Source organism: Bombus pascuorum, chromosome 1, assembly GCF_905332965.1.
Source record: "Bombus pascuorum chromosome 1, iyBomPasc1.1, whole genome shotgun sequence".
Lineage (NCBI taxonomy): Eukaryota > Metazoa > Arthropoda > Insecta > Hymenoptera > Apidae > Bombus > Bombus pascuorum.
In genome coordinates, this window is record NC_083488.1 from 24,814,034 (window position 1) to 24,837,761 (window position 23,728).

At 38.3% G+C, this 23,728-nt stretch overlaps 1 protein-coding gene across 8 annotated transcripts in view; it reads right to left on the reverse strand.

Moving 5' to 3' along the window:
- The window catches only part of LOC132914727 (fat-like cadherin-related tumor suppressor homolog), a 499,421-nt gene that overhangs the window by 233,696 nt on the left and 241,997 nt on the right, over window positions 1-23,728 (reverse strand). The window lies entirely within an intron of this gene.

Sequence of the window (23,728 nt, forward strand, 5' to 3'; positions counted from 1 at the left end):
GTATTTTATTTATATCTGAAATTTATGTAAGCAACGAAACTCTATGATTATTCAATTAGCGTAAAAATAATTTTTTTAATATCTTAAAATTTCTAGAGATAAAAGAGTTTTTAAAAGAAGTACAGAAATGGATTCCTGGTTGCTTACACCCGAGTTAAATTTTATGTAAAACGTGCGAGTATTAATCTACGATATTAATTAATTTCTTACATGTTTCTGACAGTATGTACATGATTTTCTTCGTAGTGCGTTTCTACGTTTTCAAGTTTGTGTTGGACTTACAATTTACATTACATGTTTGTTAAACTTCAACCAAAAAGCTGAAAGAATAATTAACGCCAGTACGCAGTGGTATTTGCCACTGCTGCAAGACCTGGAACTGTACACACTAAAAGCTACAGTCATAAGCACAGCGAATGTTTTCGCACATATAAGGTAAGACAACAACTGTACATTATGTATCAACGAAAGTCGACACGTGTAAGTAGTGGATTACTAGACCAGACGATATGTACTCCTGGGACACGTCACAAACGTCCTCGAATTCATGAGAATCGATACAGATGTCACGTTTATACAATAGGATACAGATGACTCTGAACGTACAGATCTTGTTGCAAACTGTCCATTGACCGACGATTTAGACTTACATGTGTCGATAGAATCTATCGACGTAATGATAATGGGTTTGTCGAACGAGAATTGAGATGGAACTGGAATCGGAGAATAGAACAAGTGACTATAATATAGAATTTAACAGATAGAGTACGGATTTTTATACAAATTCTATACAAATTATATAATTAAAAAACATAGAACCTCGGTAGAAAATTGTTTTAACCATCAAGTATTATAGAAAAGACTATACTTTGGATATTTTACAAATTTCTCCATACTATGTGTATTTTATTAGATCTTGCTCTTTCAAGTTTCCTACAAATACATAAAAATCCGCCGTTTATTTACGTAACAGCACAATTTTGGAGATATCTAAATTTCATAGATAGATCTAGTAACGTGTGTAATTTTACCAATTTTAAATCCTCTATATTATATCTTGCGTGCCAAAGGTCGCTTATATTATACGCATATATTTCACATATTATATTTCGTAGGTGGAACGTCTTTCATATGATAGTTTCTATGGATCTGGTAACGTCTCTATCTGGTCTGCCCAATCCTCTGATGTCGGAGCTAGGTTATACGAATCCGTTTGCTTCCGTCAACATCTCCTGGGTTAATAATCATTTACATCTGCTCTCGCGTGTTTGACGGAGTCTAGATGAGATCCCGCAGGTTTGGGTTTAGTACATATCCAGTTCCTAGACTTTACGTGATCTATATCGAATTCTATGACCCTAGCAATATCTGTATCGGATTTAACGGCACGAGGCAGAGCTATATTAATTTCTACGGATCCCGAATTATCAGTATTGGATGTCATGTGCTGTCTGTACAGTTGTCTAGTGTTTGCGTCGCGTTTGACAGCTCACGGAATCGTCCACGGTAACTCGAGGATTCTGGGTCGACATAGTCTTTACTTAGAATATCTAAGAATATCTAAGCGAAGTTTATTTTCAGCCAAATATTTTATATGCATCTTCCGCCGCTGCTCTTTGCGTTCCTTCCACGCGTTCAAACGCTCGTAACAATATGCATCTTCTCAAATATCAAATGTTAAACATCTCTCCCGAGGGAATATAAAAATATCTACGAACAAATCACTTTCATTTAACATGAAGCTACGCCTGTCTGATTCCCTCGTGGGAATCTCTTTTCAGAGAATCATAAACTTGCCAACCTTTCCTCTCATCTTTATGCAATCTCTTAATGTAACTATTTTGCCTGTCTTCAACATCGCAAATATCAAAACAAAGGCCTGTCTTCTTGAGCGAACGAGAGAAAGAAAGAACACAGAAGATCGATCCACGCCTATTCACGAAGTAACCAGCTACCGGTGAAATCGTCGATATTATCTCAGTGAAAGTGCGAGGAATGAGATTCTCGACGATTAATTGAGCGCTATTTAATCAAGTCCCCGCAAATGCGCAGTCGATCGTAGTTAAGAAAAGATATCGTTAACATTAGGAAATTAGCAAATTATTACGTCTTCGATCTTGTGATCTTGTGATCTCCATACGTAGTTTGTACATTTTTGCACCCTTAAATTTCCCATAAATGCACAAACATCAGGTCCACCAGTAACTGTAAAATTCGTTCTCTATCCCTCATGCAATAAGCGTTTTCCAAACACATTTCACGCAATCCTAACAAACGTCCCTTTCCTATTTCACATCATCCGAAGTACGTAACAACCCTTTCCTAAACCTTTTTCCTTCCAAAAGCTTCAGCCCGGTCTGGGTCCCGTGAACACGTTCCGAAAACTGTTTACCGTCCGGCTTCCTAAGAACCGTCGTCCAAAAAAGTCATGTCCGGGAAGATGGACGCAAAAGATGTTCGCAGAGATATGGCAGAGGCGAAAGAGATGCGAAATTGATGCAAGAGGCTGGAAAGTTGAAGGGAAAACACGCGCGTGTAACACCGACTGACAAAAAAGAGCAAGTCTCGGCTAATTAGCAATTCTTTAGGCGAGCAAAGCGAGAGCAAGAGAAAGAGGGCAGGCAACCCCTTTTAGCCACGTTTGCTTGCGATACACAAGCAGATGGAATTAATCTCTTTTTCACCCTCCGCGTTATCCGGCGAAGAAAGGGCTTCGCGGCCTTTTTCTAGCATCTAAACGACAACGAAGCTGCTCCTATCTACGCGACTTCATAGTGCGGAATATAACTGCCAAGCTTTACGGTGATGTAGAGTTCGCGAAATGGCGAACGTTCCGTTTCTCCGTTTGTGATCTCGTCGAACGACATCTTGTTGTGACGTGCTAGTTGACCGAGTAGTGCCTATAATTGTGTAATCTTTTGTGTGTTGCGTTTTAGGAGAATGTTCGAATCGATGTGAAACGAGAGAAGAACGCGTAATGTCTGAGAATAATTTTATTGAATTATGACACTAATTTCGTAAATAGGTGTGTATTGCTTTGATTTTTGCGTAGGTAGTTCAATCCAAATCCTTTCTACATCTGTTTCTTATGTTTTCACGTGCTTCATTCCTATCCTGCCGCTAATTCCAGTAAAAAGAAGCAAAGACTATTGAACGATTTCCACATATATCAAGCTTGCATGCACATCTACCTCAAACAAGCCATCCTATAGGTAAATCGTTATTATCCATAGTTAAAAATAACTCACGATCTAATAATAAATCACAATACTTCTTCTTATACTTCTATCGAATCTTCTGAAAATTTAATTTACCGCAAGCGAAGAACCTTGGTGAAAAGTAAAGTTACAAGACAACAAAAGAAAATACAGCAACAATAGAGAGAGACTAATCTGAAGAGGAAGAACGAGGAACAGAAAATGTAAGAAAGCGTGAAAAGAGGTTGTGTGACGAAAAAGGGACAGGATAATAGAGATTGGACAGACGATAAGCAAATCCATATCAATCATGATTAACTCGTTCCATGGTGAGCTGATTTGCACGATCCTTGAGGATGCTTGCTTCTCGATGGCTATTTGTAAAGGATCGACGCATCAAATTCTAAGCTTTTGCATTATCGCGTCGCGTAACAGCCAGTTCGACGCGTCGTGAAAGGCTTTATCCAACCGTGGCTTTATCCAACCGTGCCTTTCTGAGATAAAGCCACTCTTTCTTTCTGCTTCGATGTAGCAAGGAGTTGACCTGGACTTGAAAAGAAGCCGTGCGCTAGCACGGAGAATGCAATGTCGAACAATGCGAACGGAGAATGTGATGCTCGCGAGAAACGTTATGTGTACCTTGCTACGCGCTGATCGCGGATTATGCTACTGCGCTATGAATTTTTTTTCTCGAGAATGTCGGCGTTGTTGAAAGTCGAGCATCGTGTTCTTCGGAAGAATGGCTGCTTCAGTCGATTGTACAATGTTTTATCGCAGTGACTAATATTTGTCGTTCGTAGAATTATTTATAAAGTTCTTTGTGACTTACGCTGTCTGAAGGAAATGAAAATACTATGTTGCGTGACTATGGTAAATTGCAATTTCGTAAAGGTGCTGTCTTTACAGCCTGAATTGTTTCTATCAAACGGAAACATTATTATTCATAATGAAAAACCTGTTCTACGTAAAAGAAACGTGAATAATTTGTCGCACCTTCATCATATTACTCTACACCAATTAAACCCTAATTCGAGCAAGTATTTAATACGAATCGCTTGCACACAGTTCCACTTACAGTCAATTTACCAGCACTTGGTGTTCGATAATACAGTCGTTTATTTCCAACAAATCATCAAATTTACTAACGAACTTACCGTTCCGTAAAATTACCCTTTCGAACAACGTTACAATTTTCCGACAAAAAAAAAAAAACACTATTAAAAAGCAACATTTGCTTGCATAAATAATCATTATCAGTGATCAGTAATTTCGTTGTTTATCTCGAAAAAATCGCGACACGCGTATATCGGTATCGGCGGTGAGATGGTTTCAAGTTAATCTTCATGGCATCATTGTTCGGTTCTCTCATTGTCGTTCGTCGAGAGTTCATGAAAAGAGGACGAATTTCGCGTAAAACTGCATTCGTTAGCCTATCGATGAAGCCTTAATAGCCGACGCGGCCGATATTTTGCACGCGAAACTCCATGGACCGCTCGTTGTTTCGGATTATCGATACTTCGACTAACAGATTTTCGTATAATGGGAAATTCCGATAAGCGATGCATCGATAATTGCGATCCCACCGCGATATCGTGGATGAAAAAGCTTTTTCCCGCAGGTTACGCGAGGCGAAACGCGCGAACAAAAAGGAAATGGAAAACAAAATAAAAGTAAGAAAAATACAAAGGGCAAAAATAGGTACGCTGTGTTTTTGTTGTATTTTAATTCTGTAGTGTGGTTCGTGTACATCCCGCGAAACATTCGGTGTACGATAAAGCCCGCGTGCATCGCGTGTCTCGTGGACGAAATTTGAACGCGTGGTCACGGCCGGTGTAAAATTTTTATCATAGTCTACCTCTGAACGTAGCGAACGCATGAAAATTTTTGATACGCGCTTTGTTCTGTTTCTCTCTGTCTGTTTTTCTTCGCGTTGTGTTGAATTTTGGATTTTTAGCGTGCACGTTTACTTGCACAACGTATCAACGACCACGGAATTTTCTCGTTACGTAGACTCCGCGAAACGAAATTTTTCATACGATAATTTCATTTCTACCATCAGCCTTGATCGATCAAAGCCATTAAATACGGAAGATTTGCAACGCGTTTCAATAAATCAGCCTCTCGGAAACCAAATTAAATATGTACTTGGTTCCATAAGTTCATTTATTAAAAGACTGATGACATAAATAGCAGCAAATTCCAAGATAAGCTTTAAAAATAATTTCAATCGATAAAGTTGATCAACATGGCTTCTGAACGACTCGAATATAGAACTTATATCCAAGACGATCTTTTCAAAGTGCGAATTATCCTCGGCTCTCGCTAGATTTAAATGTCAAGTATTAGATCCGAGTTTTCGATCATTCGCGCAAACGGCTGGATTTTTTAATTTATGTGCATCGTAGAAATCGTGGAAGCAAATAGCGTCCCTTTCACGCTTGTTTAGCCGCTTTAAGCATCACGCGAACGAAATCTCGCAATAAATTTAATTTGTCAGTCGATCGTTAATCCGAGACAGAAGGATGCTTGACACCACATCCCATATCCTGCGTCGTGAAGTATCGCAGTCTCCGATCGTAGCTTGCTACTCTTAATCGGATGCTCTTTCAGTGCTCGCTTTACAAATTACACGCAAGCTACACCAGATATTCGTCTTTGAAACGTAAATTAAGGATTAATGCGCGCATTGGTTAACGCGATGTTCCGCGCGCAAGAATCCCATATTTTCCATAGATTGGCAACTGCTCTCGTATTACGATGTTACGTAATACGTACGTCGTATTACGATGAGAAGTCATGAGAGGAAAATGTTATATACAAGAAGAAAGATGTTTTTGACTCTTGTAACGTACAGCTTCTATAAGAAAACTCGTAGATACTTTTTATAGTATTATGCGTGTTGTACACTGAAACATTTTGAAACATTAGCATTGTAATGATACATAGTTATTACGATTATGTTGGTAAATCCTGAAAGAAATCCGAAAATATACATTATAGGAAAAAGTTGAGGCAAAACTTCTGGCAATACGCAACTGTTATAATGAATTTGTAATCAAATAGTTTCTTATCAAAGATAAGCAAGAATCTTTTCTGTCTCTCTATTTCCAAAGTGCACTTTGCAATCAGTAAACCATTACGCTAAATTCTCCAAGTTCTACATTCTGTTATTACAAATTCTACACCTCCCTTCTACATGGAATTTCCCAACTGAGCAATTCGCATTCCGCCAATTCCCTCTGTTCTCCCTATCGATTTTCGATCCGTCTGGTAACCACTGACAGACCTGAATATCTTTTCATTTCCGATATCCACACTCATTTCATCTTCGCCAATTTTCAGTTGTTCTAATGAACGGAAATCTTATTTCGAATAGCAACCTAAACGAATCTATTGATATTCAAACTGCTCGGTCGTTTCTTTGACAATTTTCTTTGATTCACCGAGAAATTTCTACGATTTCTAACTTTCTCCCTTGCGATTTCTACAATAAAATACCATATATCTTTCTATACTGAAAACAAAATTCGGTCAAATTTTTCTGGATAACTGTTTCGTCTCTGAATATGTAAAAGACACGATACCGGAGGAACGTGGAATTATAGATTTCGAGATGGTTTTAATTCTTGCAACGGCTGTTGAAATCGAAACGGACGTCGTTCATATCCGGCGCAATAAGAAATTTCTCAATTACAGGAAGCTAGGAGACGTAACTGGGACGAACGACAACCCAAGAAAACCGGTAGCCCCGCGAACGAACGAACGAACGAACGAACGAACGTGCCGGGAAAACGGCTCGGTTAATGAAACGAAATGAAAGTATCGCAATTTAATGGAAATCGACGAAACGAAGGCGTGCACTTCGTATTAAAACCTATGAATAATTCAAAAACCACCCGACCAGGGCATGAGTGTCCTTTTTGCATCTGAACGGTCGCCGCGTCTTAAGCGGCTTGAGATGAAGAACGAGATTGCTTTTTTAATAATAAACCGCAGTGGTCTTTACGACGGTGAAGCTTAATAGGCAATGATTGATAATACCGAACGAAATCTATCTGGCGGTCTGCTCGTAATTCGTCTAAAATCGTGAACAGAGGGGAAAAAAGTTTGACTCGAAAGGAGAATTAAAAATGGAAGAAAGATTAAAAAGAAGAAATATGAAAAAAGACGTCGAACGAGAAATTACGAAAGCGTATCACGATTATCGAGAATCGAGTAAGTTGGACACGTCGATATAACGAGTCTTACCCTGCTACCCTGGACGCGCGATATATCATGCGTGTAATTATAAGCGCAACCGCGTGGTTCGACCCGGCGAACCAGTTTTTTCAATGTGCGCTTTGCATTTTAAATTACACACCAGAATCCGGCCGATTTTTTCGAAAAATCGAACCCCTTCTCGCGAGACTCACGGTACCAAGCACATATGAACACTTGTCATCGAGTTACGCCTAACGCGAATTGATATCATTCGCCGATAAAGCTAGATATAAACAGATAATAAATCAATATCTGGACGGAGAGTAGTTCTGTTGAGAATTTTGTATGGTTCCTTTTTTTTCCTCAGATCATTGCTCGAGATTCGCTTCCAGGGATCTTTTTCGACGACAATAAATTACCGGTAGGCAATAATCTTGTCGATAGGCTTGTTTAATAAATCTTGATCCGATCGAGCTAGCAGGTCAACTTTAATTAACACTTTCGTTAATCGTTAGTCGTGCTAGTAAATCTTAGCATTTTTTTACGCATTCGAGGATATTATATTCAATTTAATTGAGTGGGAAATTTTTATCCGAATTCCTGTCGCTGTAACGTATATACACGATGTTCAGAAGTTTCGATTAACGCGTTCTGTTCGCGCGAATCTTAAATCTTAGAGTACCATCACGAATACAAAATTCGTGAAAACAAAAATTCGAACGACTTATAAAGCACCGGCATTGAGCCTACAATCGCGAAACCAATTCTTCCATCAACCGCCGTCCATAACTCACGGAATTCATTTAACCGTGTACCAAAAGTTGCACCGGAAACTAAATTGCACCGATACGAGGGCAGTAATCGACTATGTTGTAGCGTTTGTCTTCTCTCGAAAAGAAACGATTTAAGTGGCACGTCTCTGCGATAAATCATTCTGCATGCGGTGCTGGATCTGGTTCAGAGCGAATCTTGCCCGTTTATCTGTCGGACGATCGGGCCTTGGAAAAAAAATATTTCATACGAGACAAACTGTGCCTTCTCGAAAGTCCCGTGGCCATTTTAATGGTTACGCCAAGCGGTCGTCTGTTTTTCACAGAAAGGAACACGTACCGAAAGAACCGAGATTCCGTGTATTCAATTTTACGAGGCTGTAAGTTTCGTTACGCTCGATCGCGATGATCTGGGACGTCGATGTTTTGCTTTAGTCCTCACGAAGTTTAAATTAATCGCAAAAGCCAAGTGAAAAGCGAAGTGTAACTCTCAATACAGATTCTTTACAAAAAATTAATTAAATCTATAGGATAACATATTTTCATCTGAAACTTGTATGGATTTGATGGTTAGCTAAATTCATTGATAAAATTTTTCGCGACGATTAATAAATAACATCACCTGTAAGATCCCATTTTTATAATTCAGTTTATTTATCTCTCTAAAATTGTGATGTAGAAAATCATATTATACGGAGGAAAATGAAGGAAGTGGAAAATACACGAAGAGAAGAGAGGAACGGTGCAGGCAAAGGGTCGCCGGTTGCGGACTGAATTACGCGGCACTTAAAGCCAAGTTCGAACACGAGATCTGCATACCACGATGACGCCGCGGACGTACGCAAACTGTGAAGCGGAACCGACTGCGCAGTCAACACGATAGGCCTATCAGAAACTTATGCTCGCATACACGTCAACAGGAACACGCGCTTTTAGTCTTTGCATTTACGTTATCGGGTGGCGCGGCGCGGCGAGTTCGTTGTTTTTTCCATCCTCGAGAAATGGAAAGGTTTGGCTCACGTATTCTGGTAAAGTGACGAGGCGAAAGCGGCCCAGAGTTTTTGGCGCCTCGTTTATTACGCTCGATGCTTACCTTGCGTTCTTGCCGCGCGATTGTTTTTATTAGAAGCTGCGCCACGGGATTGTATATTGTTTTAACGGCCGCGTTTTTGGCCGGAGTATTAGCGGTGCACGGAATGAAATGCGAAATGGGGAAAAAGAGAAATGAAGTTGCTGGGTTTAATAAAATGTCGCCTCCGAATAAGCGATCTTGTGGACTTAATGATCTACTGTATGCGACTCAATTTATGGTAGAAAATGTTTCATTGATATACCTGTTTGCCTCAATTATTATGCTATGTATATTTTAGATTTTGATTATGAAGATGAAATTATGAGAGTATACTAATTTGCTACAATATTGATATAATATGTAACGTAGTATTTGATAAATATTTAACTATAATTAGAATATTGATCGCGTTAATAATTCAGTTAATAACGTGCGAGTGCAAGAGGCATTTTTTAATAAGGATAGTTGAAGTTATTTGTACCAAGAAAAATATTTTTATTGTAATTCCTATTACAAAATTTCGAACGTATTATTCTGCGTATTATTCCGTTGGAATTATTCTAATTTGTTACCTAAGTATTTGTACATTTTATCCTAGGAATTTTGGCGAGACAATGATGTAGAGACGGTAACCCAGAAGCAGGAAACATCATTGGAAACCGTAACTATTGCAGAGATGATTAATACGTACTTAATATACCTTATTATACTCTTTTAATACAATTACCTTTAATATAATGATTTCATGTAACAGAAAAGATAATGTTTTACTACACTACAATTATATTTTCTTTCATTAGTTGCTACAATATTCCCAGAAATGATAAGCCAAACCAATTTATGAAAACATAAACGAGACCAGACTAAGCTAACTTTCTACCAACGTATTACTCCGCAGTAACTTCATCTCTCACTCGAAACACGAAACACTACCAGACGCGAAATTACGTAAAAGCCCAAAGTTTTCCCTTTCTCCTCATACATCTTCCACAAATGCAACTTTTAACGTCAATAATATCTCAAACACCAATTATATAACATTCCCCATTTTTCCCCACTTTAACACGCCATTTATATTGCCTTTCATCGACTAAAATTTACTCGAACAACCGCCACGCTTTGCGAAACGATCTCGAGTAATTAATGTTCCATTCCCATGTAATATATTTCTAACTCCTATTTCGCAACAGCGAAGAAAAAAGCGATTTTGCGATGAAATGCAGCGAGAAAGCCAGAGCTCGGGTGGGGCGCTGTACTTTTTTCTCTCTTTCGGTGAATGTAAACACGGAGGCAACAGGGATGTAGCCACCCCCATAAATAGAAGCGTGGTAACGTGGCGCACGGTACGATGAAACAGGAGTGAGTTGTAAAATGTGAAGGCGTTTAAAAGTGTGACCGAGCTAGTTACGAGGATCGAGATAACCGGCCAAACTTCATCGTATATCACGGTGGGCCATTTATCAGCGAGATTTACATAAACTGATGGCGGTTCGCGACCGGAGGATTTTAATTAAAACGATGATGCCCTTAATTTCACCCGGGCTAAAGTGCATATCCGCCGTGAAGTGGCCATGCGCCTGCATAACTTCGCGTACTTTATTACGCCTATCTCAAACGTCTGCAAGATCGATGACTATCGACAATAAAATCGTGAAAAGAAATTGTGATGTAACCGAGGAAGAGTCGATTTCTTGCGAAAGGAATACATTTACATCTATGAGCCGTTTACAGGTTAAAGTGGTCGTTTAAACTTTTTAAAATTTTTCACGATTTAGCGTCAACGCACGCTTATGATAGACGCTTATCTAATAAAATAAAATGCTAGTTTCATCAATTTTCCGTACTTTCAGTTCTGTAGAATTTATTTATTTAGTAAACTAAGTGGCTCATATAAATATAAATAGAAAGTGTGCTATAATGTTTTTGTGTTCGAGTTTTTGTTAAAAAGAGGAGGATCGAATGCTTGTTTTTTAAAGAATGGTAGAAACGTTTTACCTACGTCTTATAAATCAAGTTTTTGTCTAATTTCTTTGAATTTCGGGCAATCGTTGCTAGATAAACGAACCCCTGACTGGACGATGCTCTTATCACTAGCTCCATTGTAATTTCGTGAATGTATAACGTAGAGTGGATTAGAAATTGCTTGTTCCGGGCTAAATTTTCTATCATCTGTTCTATCATCTCAAATTGAATATCGTAACGTCGATTGTTAAACGCTAAAAAAAGAGAAATTTCGAACTATGTCGTTAGCGAACAAAGATGTTTAGTAGCAACGGTATATACTAAATGATATCCTCATTACTTTTACTCTGCTTCGTTATTTCGCTTTGTAACTCCGTCGCAACTGCTACAACGTTAAGGTATACAATAGTGCCGCTTTAATTACACGCTTGACGAATTCGTGTATTTAACAGAAGTTGGATCGAATAGAAGCGAGCAGGGGAAAAGTAAAAAGGAGAGCTGGAACTGTAGGAGTGTTGGATTGTGCAGTGAGCCATCATGAAACTTTAAATGAAACAATAGAAATTTTATTTGAACTGCCCAAGGTATGATCGGGCGGAATTGATGACGAACACCATAAATTGGAAAATAAAAAATATGTTGAATGTAACCAAAAAATTTCCTTAGAATTTCCTCATATTTATGTGATTTTTTTTTTGTAAGAAATATACTTATCGAAGCTCTTTGAGTAGTTCTAACCAGATAATAAAATTGAGAAACTTGCAAAAAGTTTTTATTCATCAAGATCTCGTTAGACACACAAATCTCAAATCCAAGTCGTTTGTCCGAATTGAGTGGAACAAAGCAAACGTACATACGAACAACCTTTGAACAGCGTCTACTAAATTCGGTGCAATTTAAGAGACACTAATTCTCGAGAAGCCGCTTTTTTCTATGCTTTTCGACGTCTGATTGAGACTACGTCGAATTGACAGCAAAACCAAGGATGAGAGGATGAGGGTACGAAAGAGGAGGAGACAGATGTTTAAAGCGGTCGTCTCATCACGATGCCTCATGGCTAATTCGGGAAGCAGGAAACTACGTTGATTTAGGGGCATTGACAATCAAGTTGAGAACACAGTTGGTAGCAGGTGAGCGTAGAACAAGGTGAATGGCACGAGAAAGTGCAGTTCTACACGTCTGCTGCATGTTAACGTCACGTTTACGACCTGCCTGTAGGATGGAAGTTCTGATAATTAGATTCGATGACGTGAAAAATTGATTGCAACTTGGCTTGGTGCAATAGCTATGTATAATAAAAATAAGTAAAAGAAGGTAAAGTCTGTAAAGAGGGTTGTAGGCAGTGAGTAAACTGTTTTTATTTGTGATACTCTTTGTCCATACTTTAAATCAAACTACGAACTCATACCTAAAAAAATCTCTATCTCTATCTATACAGAGTATGAATATATTTATATTGAGTAATCTATATATACAATGTGCAATTTTATCTCGATGCATGCAATTTGCAAAGTGTTCAGGATTTCGAGATATATTTGCAATTGCAGCGGAAAAACCTATATTTAAACAGTAAAGATAAAAGTAGAAATGATACAAAATTAAAAATAGTGATGCATGATATTTGGCCAAATATGCACGGCGACACTTCCACAAAACGTGATGTACGGTGTAAAGGTATATTAAAGGTACGCAAAGGTAAAAGGTACACAAAGGTACAATAAAACAACAATAAATATTTGATTAATGCCTCGACTGAAAATCTTTTTTTCACGATGTACGAGTCAGAGCACTACATTTATATTTTTTATATCGCTGTATTTGTTTTAAATCTTCTCCTAAATGTGTGCGGCTCTAGTCATTCGTCACAGGCACCGTTGTGGCTATAAAAAGTGTATGAAACGATTTTACCCAGTTGGTTTGACATTCAACGATGCAAAATTTAAACGGAGTAACAAATAGGAACTTTCCAACTCACAAAAATTCATCTAAAAATGTTTTTAAAATAGATAGAAGGTAACTTGATCTACAATAATAATATTTAATTACTTTTAAAAGTAACAGAATTATTAAAAATTTATTTGTGTAAAATTACCACGTCGAAGCTTCATCGTTTACATCGAGTAGATCTAAGTATCCAGGTATTTCTAGCTATCTCTCGATCTTCGTCCACTAAAGCTACAAGAAAGATCGTGTATTCTCGAGTCAAAATTCCTACAAGCACCCAGAACATTCAAAGATGTAACCTGCAACCGCAACCAGCTTCACGGACACCGTTCCCATAATTTTCCCGACAATTTTGTTTCCACTGATCCTCGACGGCGACCCACGGCATCATCCTTATCATCTAGAAAAATGGCAGGTCGGCGTGCACTTCTGACGAGGTCGCTGTGAAGGGAAACTACGTTCAGCATACAGTCTGCGGTCAACCGAGTGACGAACAGCTATTTCGTCGACTGTTTACCGCGGTTGCTCCATTCGTCCCTCTTGCCTTTTTTCGGTTTTTATATTCACCAACGACAGCCTCTCGATGAGATTCTATTCACCGAGGAGCGCACGATTCCACAGAGAAAACGCTGCCAGCCCGCGCTGCAGAAGGCATGGAATTTCGGAACATTTGTACAGTTTCATTTCATTTTTTGTTTATTTTTTCGGAGAAATTAATCAATCAAAGTTCTCTTGTTAGAAAACATCGTCATATCGATTGTTCCAATTGACGTTCATATAGAATGTTTATTTTAGAATAATTCGATGAATAAGTAGATTTTTAATGAATTTTGTTTGATAATGCTATTCAGCAGATTGCACGTGGAGAAAGAAATTTTTACATTTTACGTAATAAATATTTGAATATTTTACTCGTCATAAAGAGTACACAATATTAAATTAAAAAATACTGCAATAATTAAATATTAAATAAAAAAATTAAGCAGAGTTATTGATCGTACATTCAGTCAATAGTTATTCCTTAGAAAATTTGAAATTACGTAATACACAACTCAATAGCAATATACCTACGTTTCTAGCAAGATACGAATAGCCATCCAGAAAATTTCCCATGAAACAATCTCTCATCCTCTCGTAATAACTACACTCACACACACGTACACAACACTTGCAAAGCACATTCCGCAGTAACTCTTGTCGATATTGCTGCACCTACACGTACTTATTCTACTGTATAAACGGTAGTCAAAGCAAGTAGAGTTAAAGATTCACATATCACGCCGATTCTTTCCAACCTCTGTCTATTCCCTTTAATTACCTCGTTTAATCTTCTTTTATCTTCCGGTTTCACACGTTACCGTCGATAGTTTCCTCGCGAATACACCGATTACAAGGAAATTATCGATCGTTCCCGTCTCATCTTTTCAATCGTGAAAGACGTTTTGACACTAACCCGCTTACCGCGACGCGTTTCTATTTTACCGTTTCATCCGAGCGAATATTTAGCGAACGCAAATTCCAATGCAAGCTCGTACCGACACGGAATTCAAACTGTCAAGCATCGTCGGTCCATTCGAATTCTCTGCTTCCGGCGAACGAAATCGCGATAGTCTTCTCTATTCGGTCGCAGGTTCGAACCATATCGTTCACGCTGATTTGCTCTCCATCGAGTAAACGTTTTGACAATGCCACGGGAATCGTATACAGAGAAACATATTGCGTTTCGATTATCTGTTTACCGAATATTCCGTCGGCAAATTGAGAGACGAAGTTGATCCCATCGAATATGGATACGTTTCCTTTCCAACTTTTATGTTTGAACGATATATGGAAATGCAAATTCACGTGTCTATTTTTTGTTTAATGTCTATTGCTTTGACCGTTTATTGTAATAGAAAAATGTTAAAAGTATCTGAAAGAAAGGTCAGCGTGTGAGAATTGAAATTTGAATATTTCGGGTAAATTCCTTTTCGAAATATGTAAATGAAGTCTAAAAAGAGACTATAAAGTATTTAGACATGGCAGTTCGAAGTACGAACGCAAGACTTATGGAAAATTTACCTACGTACTTTAAGGGAAGATGTCTACGTAGACGAAGTTTAATACTGACAAACTTTTCGGATTTCGATAGCAATTTAGAATTTACGTATTTCTATTTCGTGTCATATTTCAACATAATATTATATATATTATATTCTAGCCCAAACTATACTATTTTTTCATTATCATTGCACTTGAATTCTTCATGTAATTTTCTCCTATAATATTTTATTTTACCTTTATTTTCCATTATACCCTACCTAACATAATAATCTTCGCAAAACTAGTGGTTAATTAAAATTTTCAAGTTTTCTACAATTTCACCGCTAGTATTTTTAATCTACTCAAATTGTCCGACGAAAATCCGTGAAAAAGAAAAAATTTCAATACCCGTGCTTCCCATCTAACCAGTAAAATTCTTGGTCGTGACTCGCTGAACGAGGAGTCCACAGTTTTCATTACACGCTTAGCTTGGTCGAGGATTGAACGCATCTTCGTCGTCCCTTGCCCCTGCGGAACGATTTATTTCAACGGTAACGTCTCCACGCTGTCCGAGCTAGCCTTAATTACTAAAGTCTGGTAGTGTGCCGAGCTAAACTGCAAATTGCAATTATTTGCTTTGACACTTGTTCCGTGACAGAGCTACTCTCCGTCTTTAATTCCACGGTTGCGTTACGCTGCTGCTTCCTAACTGTTTATCTCTCTCTTCTCTTCAACTTCGTCTCATGAGGTTTCATTATATGGCAGGTTTGCCAAAGCAAACAGGACACTGTACAACGATGATGCAGGCCTGACTACTTTAACGAGGGACATAGTGACCGAGCAGACAGCCTTTCGAAGCGACAACCTCTCTCTAGACACGTGAGTGGCGTCTTTAACCACCCCCTGGAAGCGTGCAAAGCAGACGAGGAACGCGTTGATCTTCCGGCTAAAGTATCTCTCAATGGAGCTGTTCGTCATTACTCGTCGTCAGGGACGTTACGTAAAGTCTATAAGCCAACCCCTCGAAAGGGAAGCTCGATGCTTTCCCTGTGGGATCGGATCATCCGGATCATTCGCGAAAACGTCGGGGTGGAGAGAGAGCAAGATAGTCGAATAAGTGTGAAATAAAGATATAAGAAGATAAGAGTGAAGAAATATCTGACCTCGTTGCCTACTTTCGATACGCATCAATGACTGGAAGATGGAAGGAAACGAAGTGCTGAGTGTTGCAATTAAAAGTATGATGGAATTAAAAGGATGAATCTGACTGTTGTTACGTGTGGTAATATCAGTATCTTTATTTGGCGAATTTGAAGTACAATTGTAGTAAAAGATGTTCTGAACCATAAAACCAAAGTTGAACGAAGTAGAAGACTATCCTGCTAGTTCGATCTCTAAAATCAATAAAAATATAGACGAACAAACTTGTATGTTATAAGCTTCTAATTTGACTGTAAGAAAGATGGATATTATATTAGAACGTAGAATATAATCGTTAAAAATTTTGAACCACACAAAAGATACTTAAATCATAAAATGTAATCGAAACGAATTAATATACCATCCTACTACCTTGATATCCAAAAAGGTGCAAAACGAACACCTTCAACTTCCAAAAACCTCTAACTGTGAAAAAATCAATATAAGAAAAATCAATACTATGTTCAAATATATTCATACGCTTTACAATATAAAGGTCGATACAGAAAATTAATGGAAGTATTTTGACGTGCTCGAACGACCAAAATTCCGATAGTCGAGCCATAACGAAAAATTTAAGTAAAAGCCAGAGTGCATAACTTCCGGACAGCTTCCGGCGTCGTTACTTCTATTCATTCGCTTCTTATTCCTCGGGGGGATACCGCCGTTCCTTCCATTAAAGTCTCGACAAGTTAACCAGTGCTGAACAAATGATCGATGACACTGCGTGACGGTGAAACTTTGGCCTCGTATCGACGCAATGCATAAATGGATATGGCGAGCCAACGTGGACGAAATTGGATAGAAGTTTCGCGGCATTTCCATTGAAACTTCCGCGATAGATACATCATAGGCGGATTGTTTACGGACGCGGCGAACAACAGGCATCTCTTCCGCCTCGGATTTTCCATAAAGCGCCGTAAATCGGCGGCAAGTTTCGCTACGCTGGTAAAACGTATCTCGCGACCCCTCGGGAGAAGAATCCAATCCCGATCTCTGCCCTGCTGGCTCGAAATCACAGGATGTTTCGACGTCCAAGCAAATGTGTTTTTCAACTCTGTTTGCAGGAAGGTGGTACTCTTTGTATACATATACATATGCAAACTTTTATTCTTTGTTCTTTTTCGAAATGATTTCATTCTTTATTTGGAATTTATATCGGGTATGTTCATTAAATTTTTGCATGTTTGCATCGAGTTAGTATTTGCACATCTCCGATATAAAAATGTTGCTCTTCATATTTGTCAAAATAATTGCGTCCTTCATTTGGAATTTTAATTCAATATATTTGATTACATTTTCCGCCGTTGTTTATTATTCGTTTATTATTTCAACTGTTCAAGCAGAAGGAAAATGGTAAAATAGAAAGAAAAATTCTCTCGCGGTTATCTTTCTGGAAAGGTACATAATATCTATGTTAATGGTTCAGTTTACTCTTCCGCAATGCAGTGGTACAACAATTCGCGTAAATGATTAAACATGAAACTCTATTTCGCACTTCAAACTTTACTATACGCACCGTAAACATTAGCTTTATTACACGTACAATTGTAAAAATTCTGCCGTTTCTATTTACATTTCATTCTGCGAGTATAAATGTCCATAAGTAAACAATGATATTAACCAAATCTTCCACATTTTATCAACCAAATATGTGCAATCTTTTTCGCTCGTGAAACACGAAACGACATTGATGCAGCACTCGTACACAGCACATACGAGTAGAACGAGTCGCTAAAGGGAGAAAGAAGAAAACGAGAGAAGCGAAACGGGTCGTCGAGATAAAGGTATAACGGGCAATGACGACGAGGGTTGAGAAACGAACGGGCGGAGGAAGAAGCGACGTACTCAGTGTAAATTCATTCATGGAAAAAGAAGCCGACCAGAGAGAAGCTGAGAGTCTCGGGTTGTGTGCACGCTCGAGCCACGGACGTCCGCCCACGGTTTCCCGTACCATTCACGAGTGGCAACGCGCGTGAATGAAAACGCGCCTGCGTAGGTCCGGTCCGAGAACGTGCGTGTGCACGTGTGTTACGGCTGCTCGAACGTGCAGCGAACAAGTATACTTATGTATGTATTCGCCAGCCTCTCCCGCTCGCTTTCGATTTCGAGTCCGCGAAAGGAATAATGGAATGCGTCGACTTCATCGAGAAGTTTCTTCTTTGGGATCGTAGACTTTTTTGTATCGAGAGGTAAGTTGTTTGTAAAAGGAAGAGTGGTTGTGAGATTGTGTATCCATTGATTATTTCCTTAGAAATAGTTTATTCTGATAATACAAAATTTTTTTTTTTTTTTTATTTTGGTTATTTTACAATTTGTCCTTATGGACATTTGGTAAAGTGTTATATCTTGTTGGCGAAGAAAAAAAAATAAAAATAAAAAATAAATATAGCATGTGGGCGGCTACCCCCAGCGGGGTGCCAGCTTCGTTTTTTCTGAGTTATATCTTTTATGTCTGATAATACAAAATGCGAGTAATTACTGATTCTCGAGAAAACTGCTGAGAAAATTTTCAATTTTAAAGATTATAAATTCGCCAAACAATAAATACCCACAAGATAAAGAGAAAGTACGATACAAACAATAAGAACTGTTCGTAAGTTTTTCAATTTTAAAGATTACGAATCCATTAAACGACGAATAACCACAAGATAAACAGAAAATAAAATACAGATAATAGAAACGACAAATAAAATTCTCCATTATCTTTTTGAATACATAAAAAGAAACGAGTTCCGTAATATCAAAGACAGCAATTTCAAAGAACCTACAAGAGATAGAATACTACAAGAAACTATGTACATACAGAGAACTAAGTACACGAAACAATCATACAAAAACCTCATCGCCATCTTCCTCGGAAGAACCTCTACAAATGGTCGGTGAGCTATTCTCCGACGAAGATTCGCGGAACCAGCACGATAAAACCATCTCGGTGCGACATTCCAGACTTCAGCAGAAACACGCCCTCGGCATTCGCAGCCGCTGCTTCCTGTTTCGCAAAACCGAATCGGCGTCGCGTTTCGATTCGATGCTCTCGGCCGAGATGTCCCGTGCAGATAAACGCAGTCACAATACACAAGGTAGAGAATGCGATTCGGTTTCTCCGGGCATTGTGCGAGTCCCAGTTCCGCGCGGAACGAGTTTCGAGCGTCTGGCCGCGCGCAAGAAAATAGAGGGAGAGGAAGCAGGACGGAAGGACAGCTTCTGACAGGCCATGAGCGGGATTTGCATATCCGCTGTCAACCCGTTCGACTGGTGAGCAATAAGCGGCAAGGTCATTCACATTGGCGCGCCGTTTGTTCAATGAGTTCTCTACGCTCTTCCCTCGTTGCACAACCGTTTTCGTTCGCTCTCTGCTCTTTAATCCTTCGCGTCAGCTGTCGAAGACGCGTGCTTCAACGAAGATTCGTTATTGTTCATCGTCTGGACCGGCCCGTGTCAGAATTTGTTTCGCTTTGTTCGATGGTCAACCACGTTACGATTGTGCGGTTTCTGCCTGGTTTAACGTGAATGTCCTTCGTTTGCGCGCGTTTTATTAGGTGTAATACGCGAGCCGGAACATGAACGAAAACGGTAATTGCGCCCATGAATGACTGTGTTGTGTAAGAAGCTGTCTCGGTGCACGGGTTAGCTGATTGGTCTCGCGCCGGAGTGAATGAGCCGCGAAAACAAGTTCTTTTAACGGAACTTTGAGCTAGAGTAACCGGGATTTAGTGATGCGGTTTTCTTTCTTTCTTTCTTTTTTTTTTTTTTTTTTAGTTTCTTTTCAAAGTGACGTTAAAGAGATTTTTGAAAGTATGGCTGGGATACATATGCAGTGGCTGCTGAAAGTTACCGCTCAGAATAACGTTCCATTCCAAGTTAAATTCCTACAAAAATTCAGTAATATATTGTACAAAGAACTTACATTATATATTATCAAGTTTCTTTAAAAGAATTACATTCTTTGAAGAAGAAAATTACACTCTGTATTTAAACTATGTTCGAAGATAACAGCAGAACAGATTACCAAGTCCTTATTCCGAAGAAAAATTGTTTGAATAAAAAAAGTCAACGTGCTTAAAAGCTTATGTAATACATCGTCTGCATTGAAGCTAGAAAGAACACGTTTTTTACACTGCTATTTATATCCAAGAATAAAACAGAAAAAGCAATAGGAGCCTAAGGCTACGTAGCATTGCGCAACGATCAATCCATGAATTCATCGCCTCTCCGCCGCTATACAGAGATATCCTGGCATATCAATTTCACCAATCGACGGAAACGAACGGAAATCATTCGCGGATAACATTTCCATGGAAAGAGCAACACGTAGGCCGCAGCGTTTACGGTTATCTGATCTTTAACCCCTTAGACTTAAAGCAGCGATACGTGTTTCCCCATTTAAAAATCGAAATATCTGCCTCCAGTTTAAAACGATTCGAACGTATACAGGCAGCTGCCTGATGCCGGACTTGGTTCTTTTCTTACTGAAAAATCTGATGGTTGGCCGTGTGCTCGCTACGTTTTGAGAAACGCGAATCGTCCTCGTGGAAACATGTAATTTTCTTCATGGCTAAACAATCGTCAAGGAAGCTCTGTCGGAGAATTAGGAGTACCTCTCAGCGTCTTCTAGCGTGCAACGAATTGCAATTCGTTTCTACAAGTGGAATATACTCGTACTATGTTTTGCAAGATTTCCTTCAGTTTATTGACAATTTATCATTATATCGGTATTATCATATATCTACTGAACGAGGAATTTAATAATAGCAAGTGTTTGACAAGATTTACGATTCAACAAGTTTTACGATTGAAAAGTTTTCTGGAAGAAAGGTACGTAAGACAAAATAGGAACTTGGGGAAATTGGAAAGTTTGAAAATTTTAGTTTTACTTTCTTGATATTATATATGTTCGTGAATCGATAACTGTTACGATTGTTAAACAGCTTTCTTCTTTTTATATGTACCAAATAAATTATAATTTCATAATAATTCAATTATTTGACTAATGGAAAATTGAAATTTATACGAGCCTTTTAAAAGATTCTGTCAACTCCATAAATCGAATCTCGCGATACAATATTCGTGACTTGTAAAATGTAGCTAGTAACATTAATCTAATCGTTCAAAATGGATCAAACAATTGATTTTGATTTACAACGGAGTCCAAGATTCGGCGGTAAATAAAGCGTGCAAAGCGACGCCTTTGCTCGTCGCTTTTCGTCTGTCCATTCTTTTTCCTGTTTTTCCGGCAGCGACAATGAATCCCAGCCGGGTAGCGCGAAGGATAGCAGTTGCTGGGGTAAAAGGAAAAATGAGCTGGAGAAAAAATACGACCAGTCCCAAGTTCGTTTAACGGTGCCGAGAACTTCACCCGGCAAACGTCTTCTTCTTTTTCTCTTTCTCTTTCTTCCCATCGTTTCCGCCCTTCTTCTTCTTTTTAACCGCGTCCAGCCTCGTATCTACCTGTCCCTGCACACCTATTTTGTTGTCTCTGAAAAACAGCGTCGACTAATTTCCGTCCGAATCCTCGTCCACTTGCCACGTGATATATCGTACCGCATGTTCCACGCAAACGCGCTCGACAATACGAATTCGCGAAATTTCTTGCGATGTTCTATTCTTGATACTTGAATAATGTTCTCCCTTGCATTGCAATATATGGTTTAGAATTTGTAAGGCGACCGAGTTGCAACATTGCAAATCGCCTCATAAATCAACTCCTTCGACTGTGCCAAATCAACGCTACAATTGTATCGATCCTTTATAGATCGATAGTTTATCTGACGTGTGAAATATTATCGATTTCATAATAGATGAGTTTTATGTTTTTTACTTTTAAAGTAAGGGAAATGTTGTTTAACAATTTTACTCGTGTTATTTCTTTCGCTTTTCTTTTTAAAGAAACGGTAGGTGAAAAAATTAAGGCGCTTCATTTAACAATATTAAGGGTACAGAGAATAGATTGTGTAAGGACAAAGAATAGGTAGGTTAAATACTGGAATCCTCTATAATACAGGAAAAGTAATGAATCTTAATTTAAGCCCTGATACAATGGATGAAAATCGCGCTGTATTATTTCATCTTTAAGCGATAATTCTTATATACTGATTTATTCTTCCCTTTCATCCTTTAATCGGTGCCCTTTGATCGTAATTAATCTTGGCTTCGTAATTTTTATGTATTAAGTAATAATTCTTTCAATCTTCAAACGTTGGTTAATTAAATTTTATATTTTGAAGGCTTTAGTTAAATTTAAACTTCGATCTTACTATTCTACGATATTAGAAGATTCTTGAATATTACTTTTTAAATATAATCTTATAAAGAGAGATATTTTGAAAGGAACCAAGTTTTTAAAAAATTTATTTCAGACTGTAATTAACCAACCTCTTTAACTTCGTCTAAATTTATCATGCTGCACGAACTAAATTTATTAACTAAATTTATCATTCTGCTGGAACGAATAGGAAAATTTTCAGCGCACAATTTAATCAACGGAAATCTCTTTAATCCCTACTTAACTAAACTAAATATGTTCATACAATTGTCAATTATTCAATTATACATCTTCTTGAAGCTACTACTAAATTATCCACTAACTAACCATTTTATTTACTTTAATGTACACAGTTAATTTAATATAACAATTTTCTATAGAACTCGTATGTTTATACGCATATATCAACACGTAAAATAAATCACAAAAATTCTTCTCTACTCGTTTCGTAACACAAAGCTAAGTTTTGTTAACGATAGATCGGGGGTTGATATCGAGCTGGTTGCCGATTACGTCATTCTTCTCCGAACGATGCAAATTCGATCATGTTTTACGACACTACTAAGTTACTGTTAAGCATGTATCAGGAGAGGAATATCGGAAGCGTTTCAGCTCTATTCCATGGATACAGGAACCGTTATTCCTGGTGAGTGTAAGCCAGAAACGATCGTATCTGCCGCGTTATTAGCCGGCACGAATATTTCACAGCACGCTCGAACGGTTCCATTCTGCTCACCAACTTTAAAGTTTAACGCGCGAAAGTATCGATACGAGTTCTATACGCGCGAGAAAGAGCTTGAATATCTTGCATGAAATTCTTATTGGAAGCTGAAGTCCAGAGAGTAATAGTACTTGAAGTCTTGAAATAAGCGTGCTTTGGAAAAATAATAGAAGAGTTCCCGAGCTGTTTTCACTTGTGGATGCATTATTTTTCGTTAAGTACTTATCGAGCGTTGTCAAGGATTGATTCAAACTTTTGTAAGAATACTTGGCGAATTTAATCCAACGATAGAAAAATAATTTATTGTATTTTATATCGCTATATGATCCATAATAAATAATATTGCATTGAATGACAATGAACATTATTATAAAT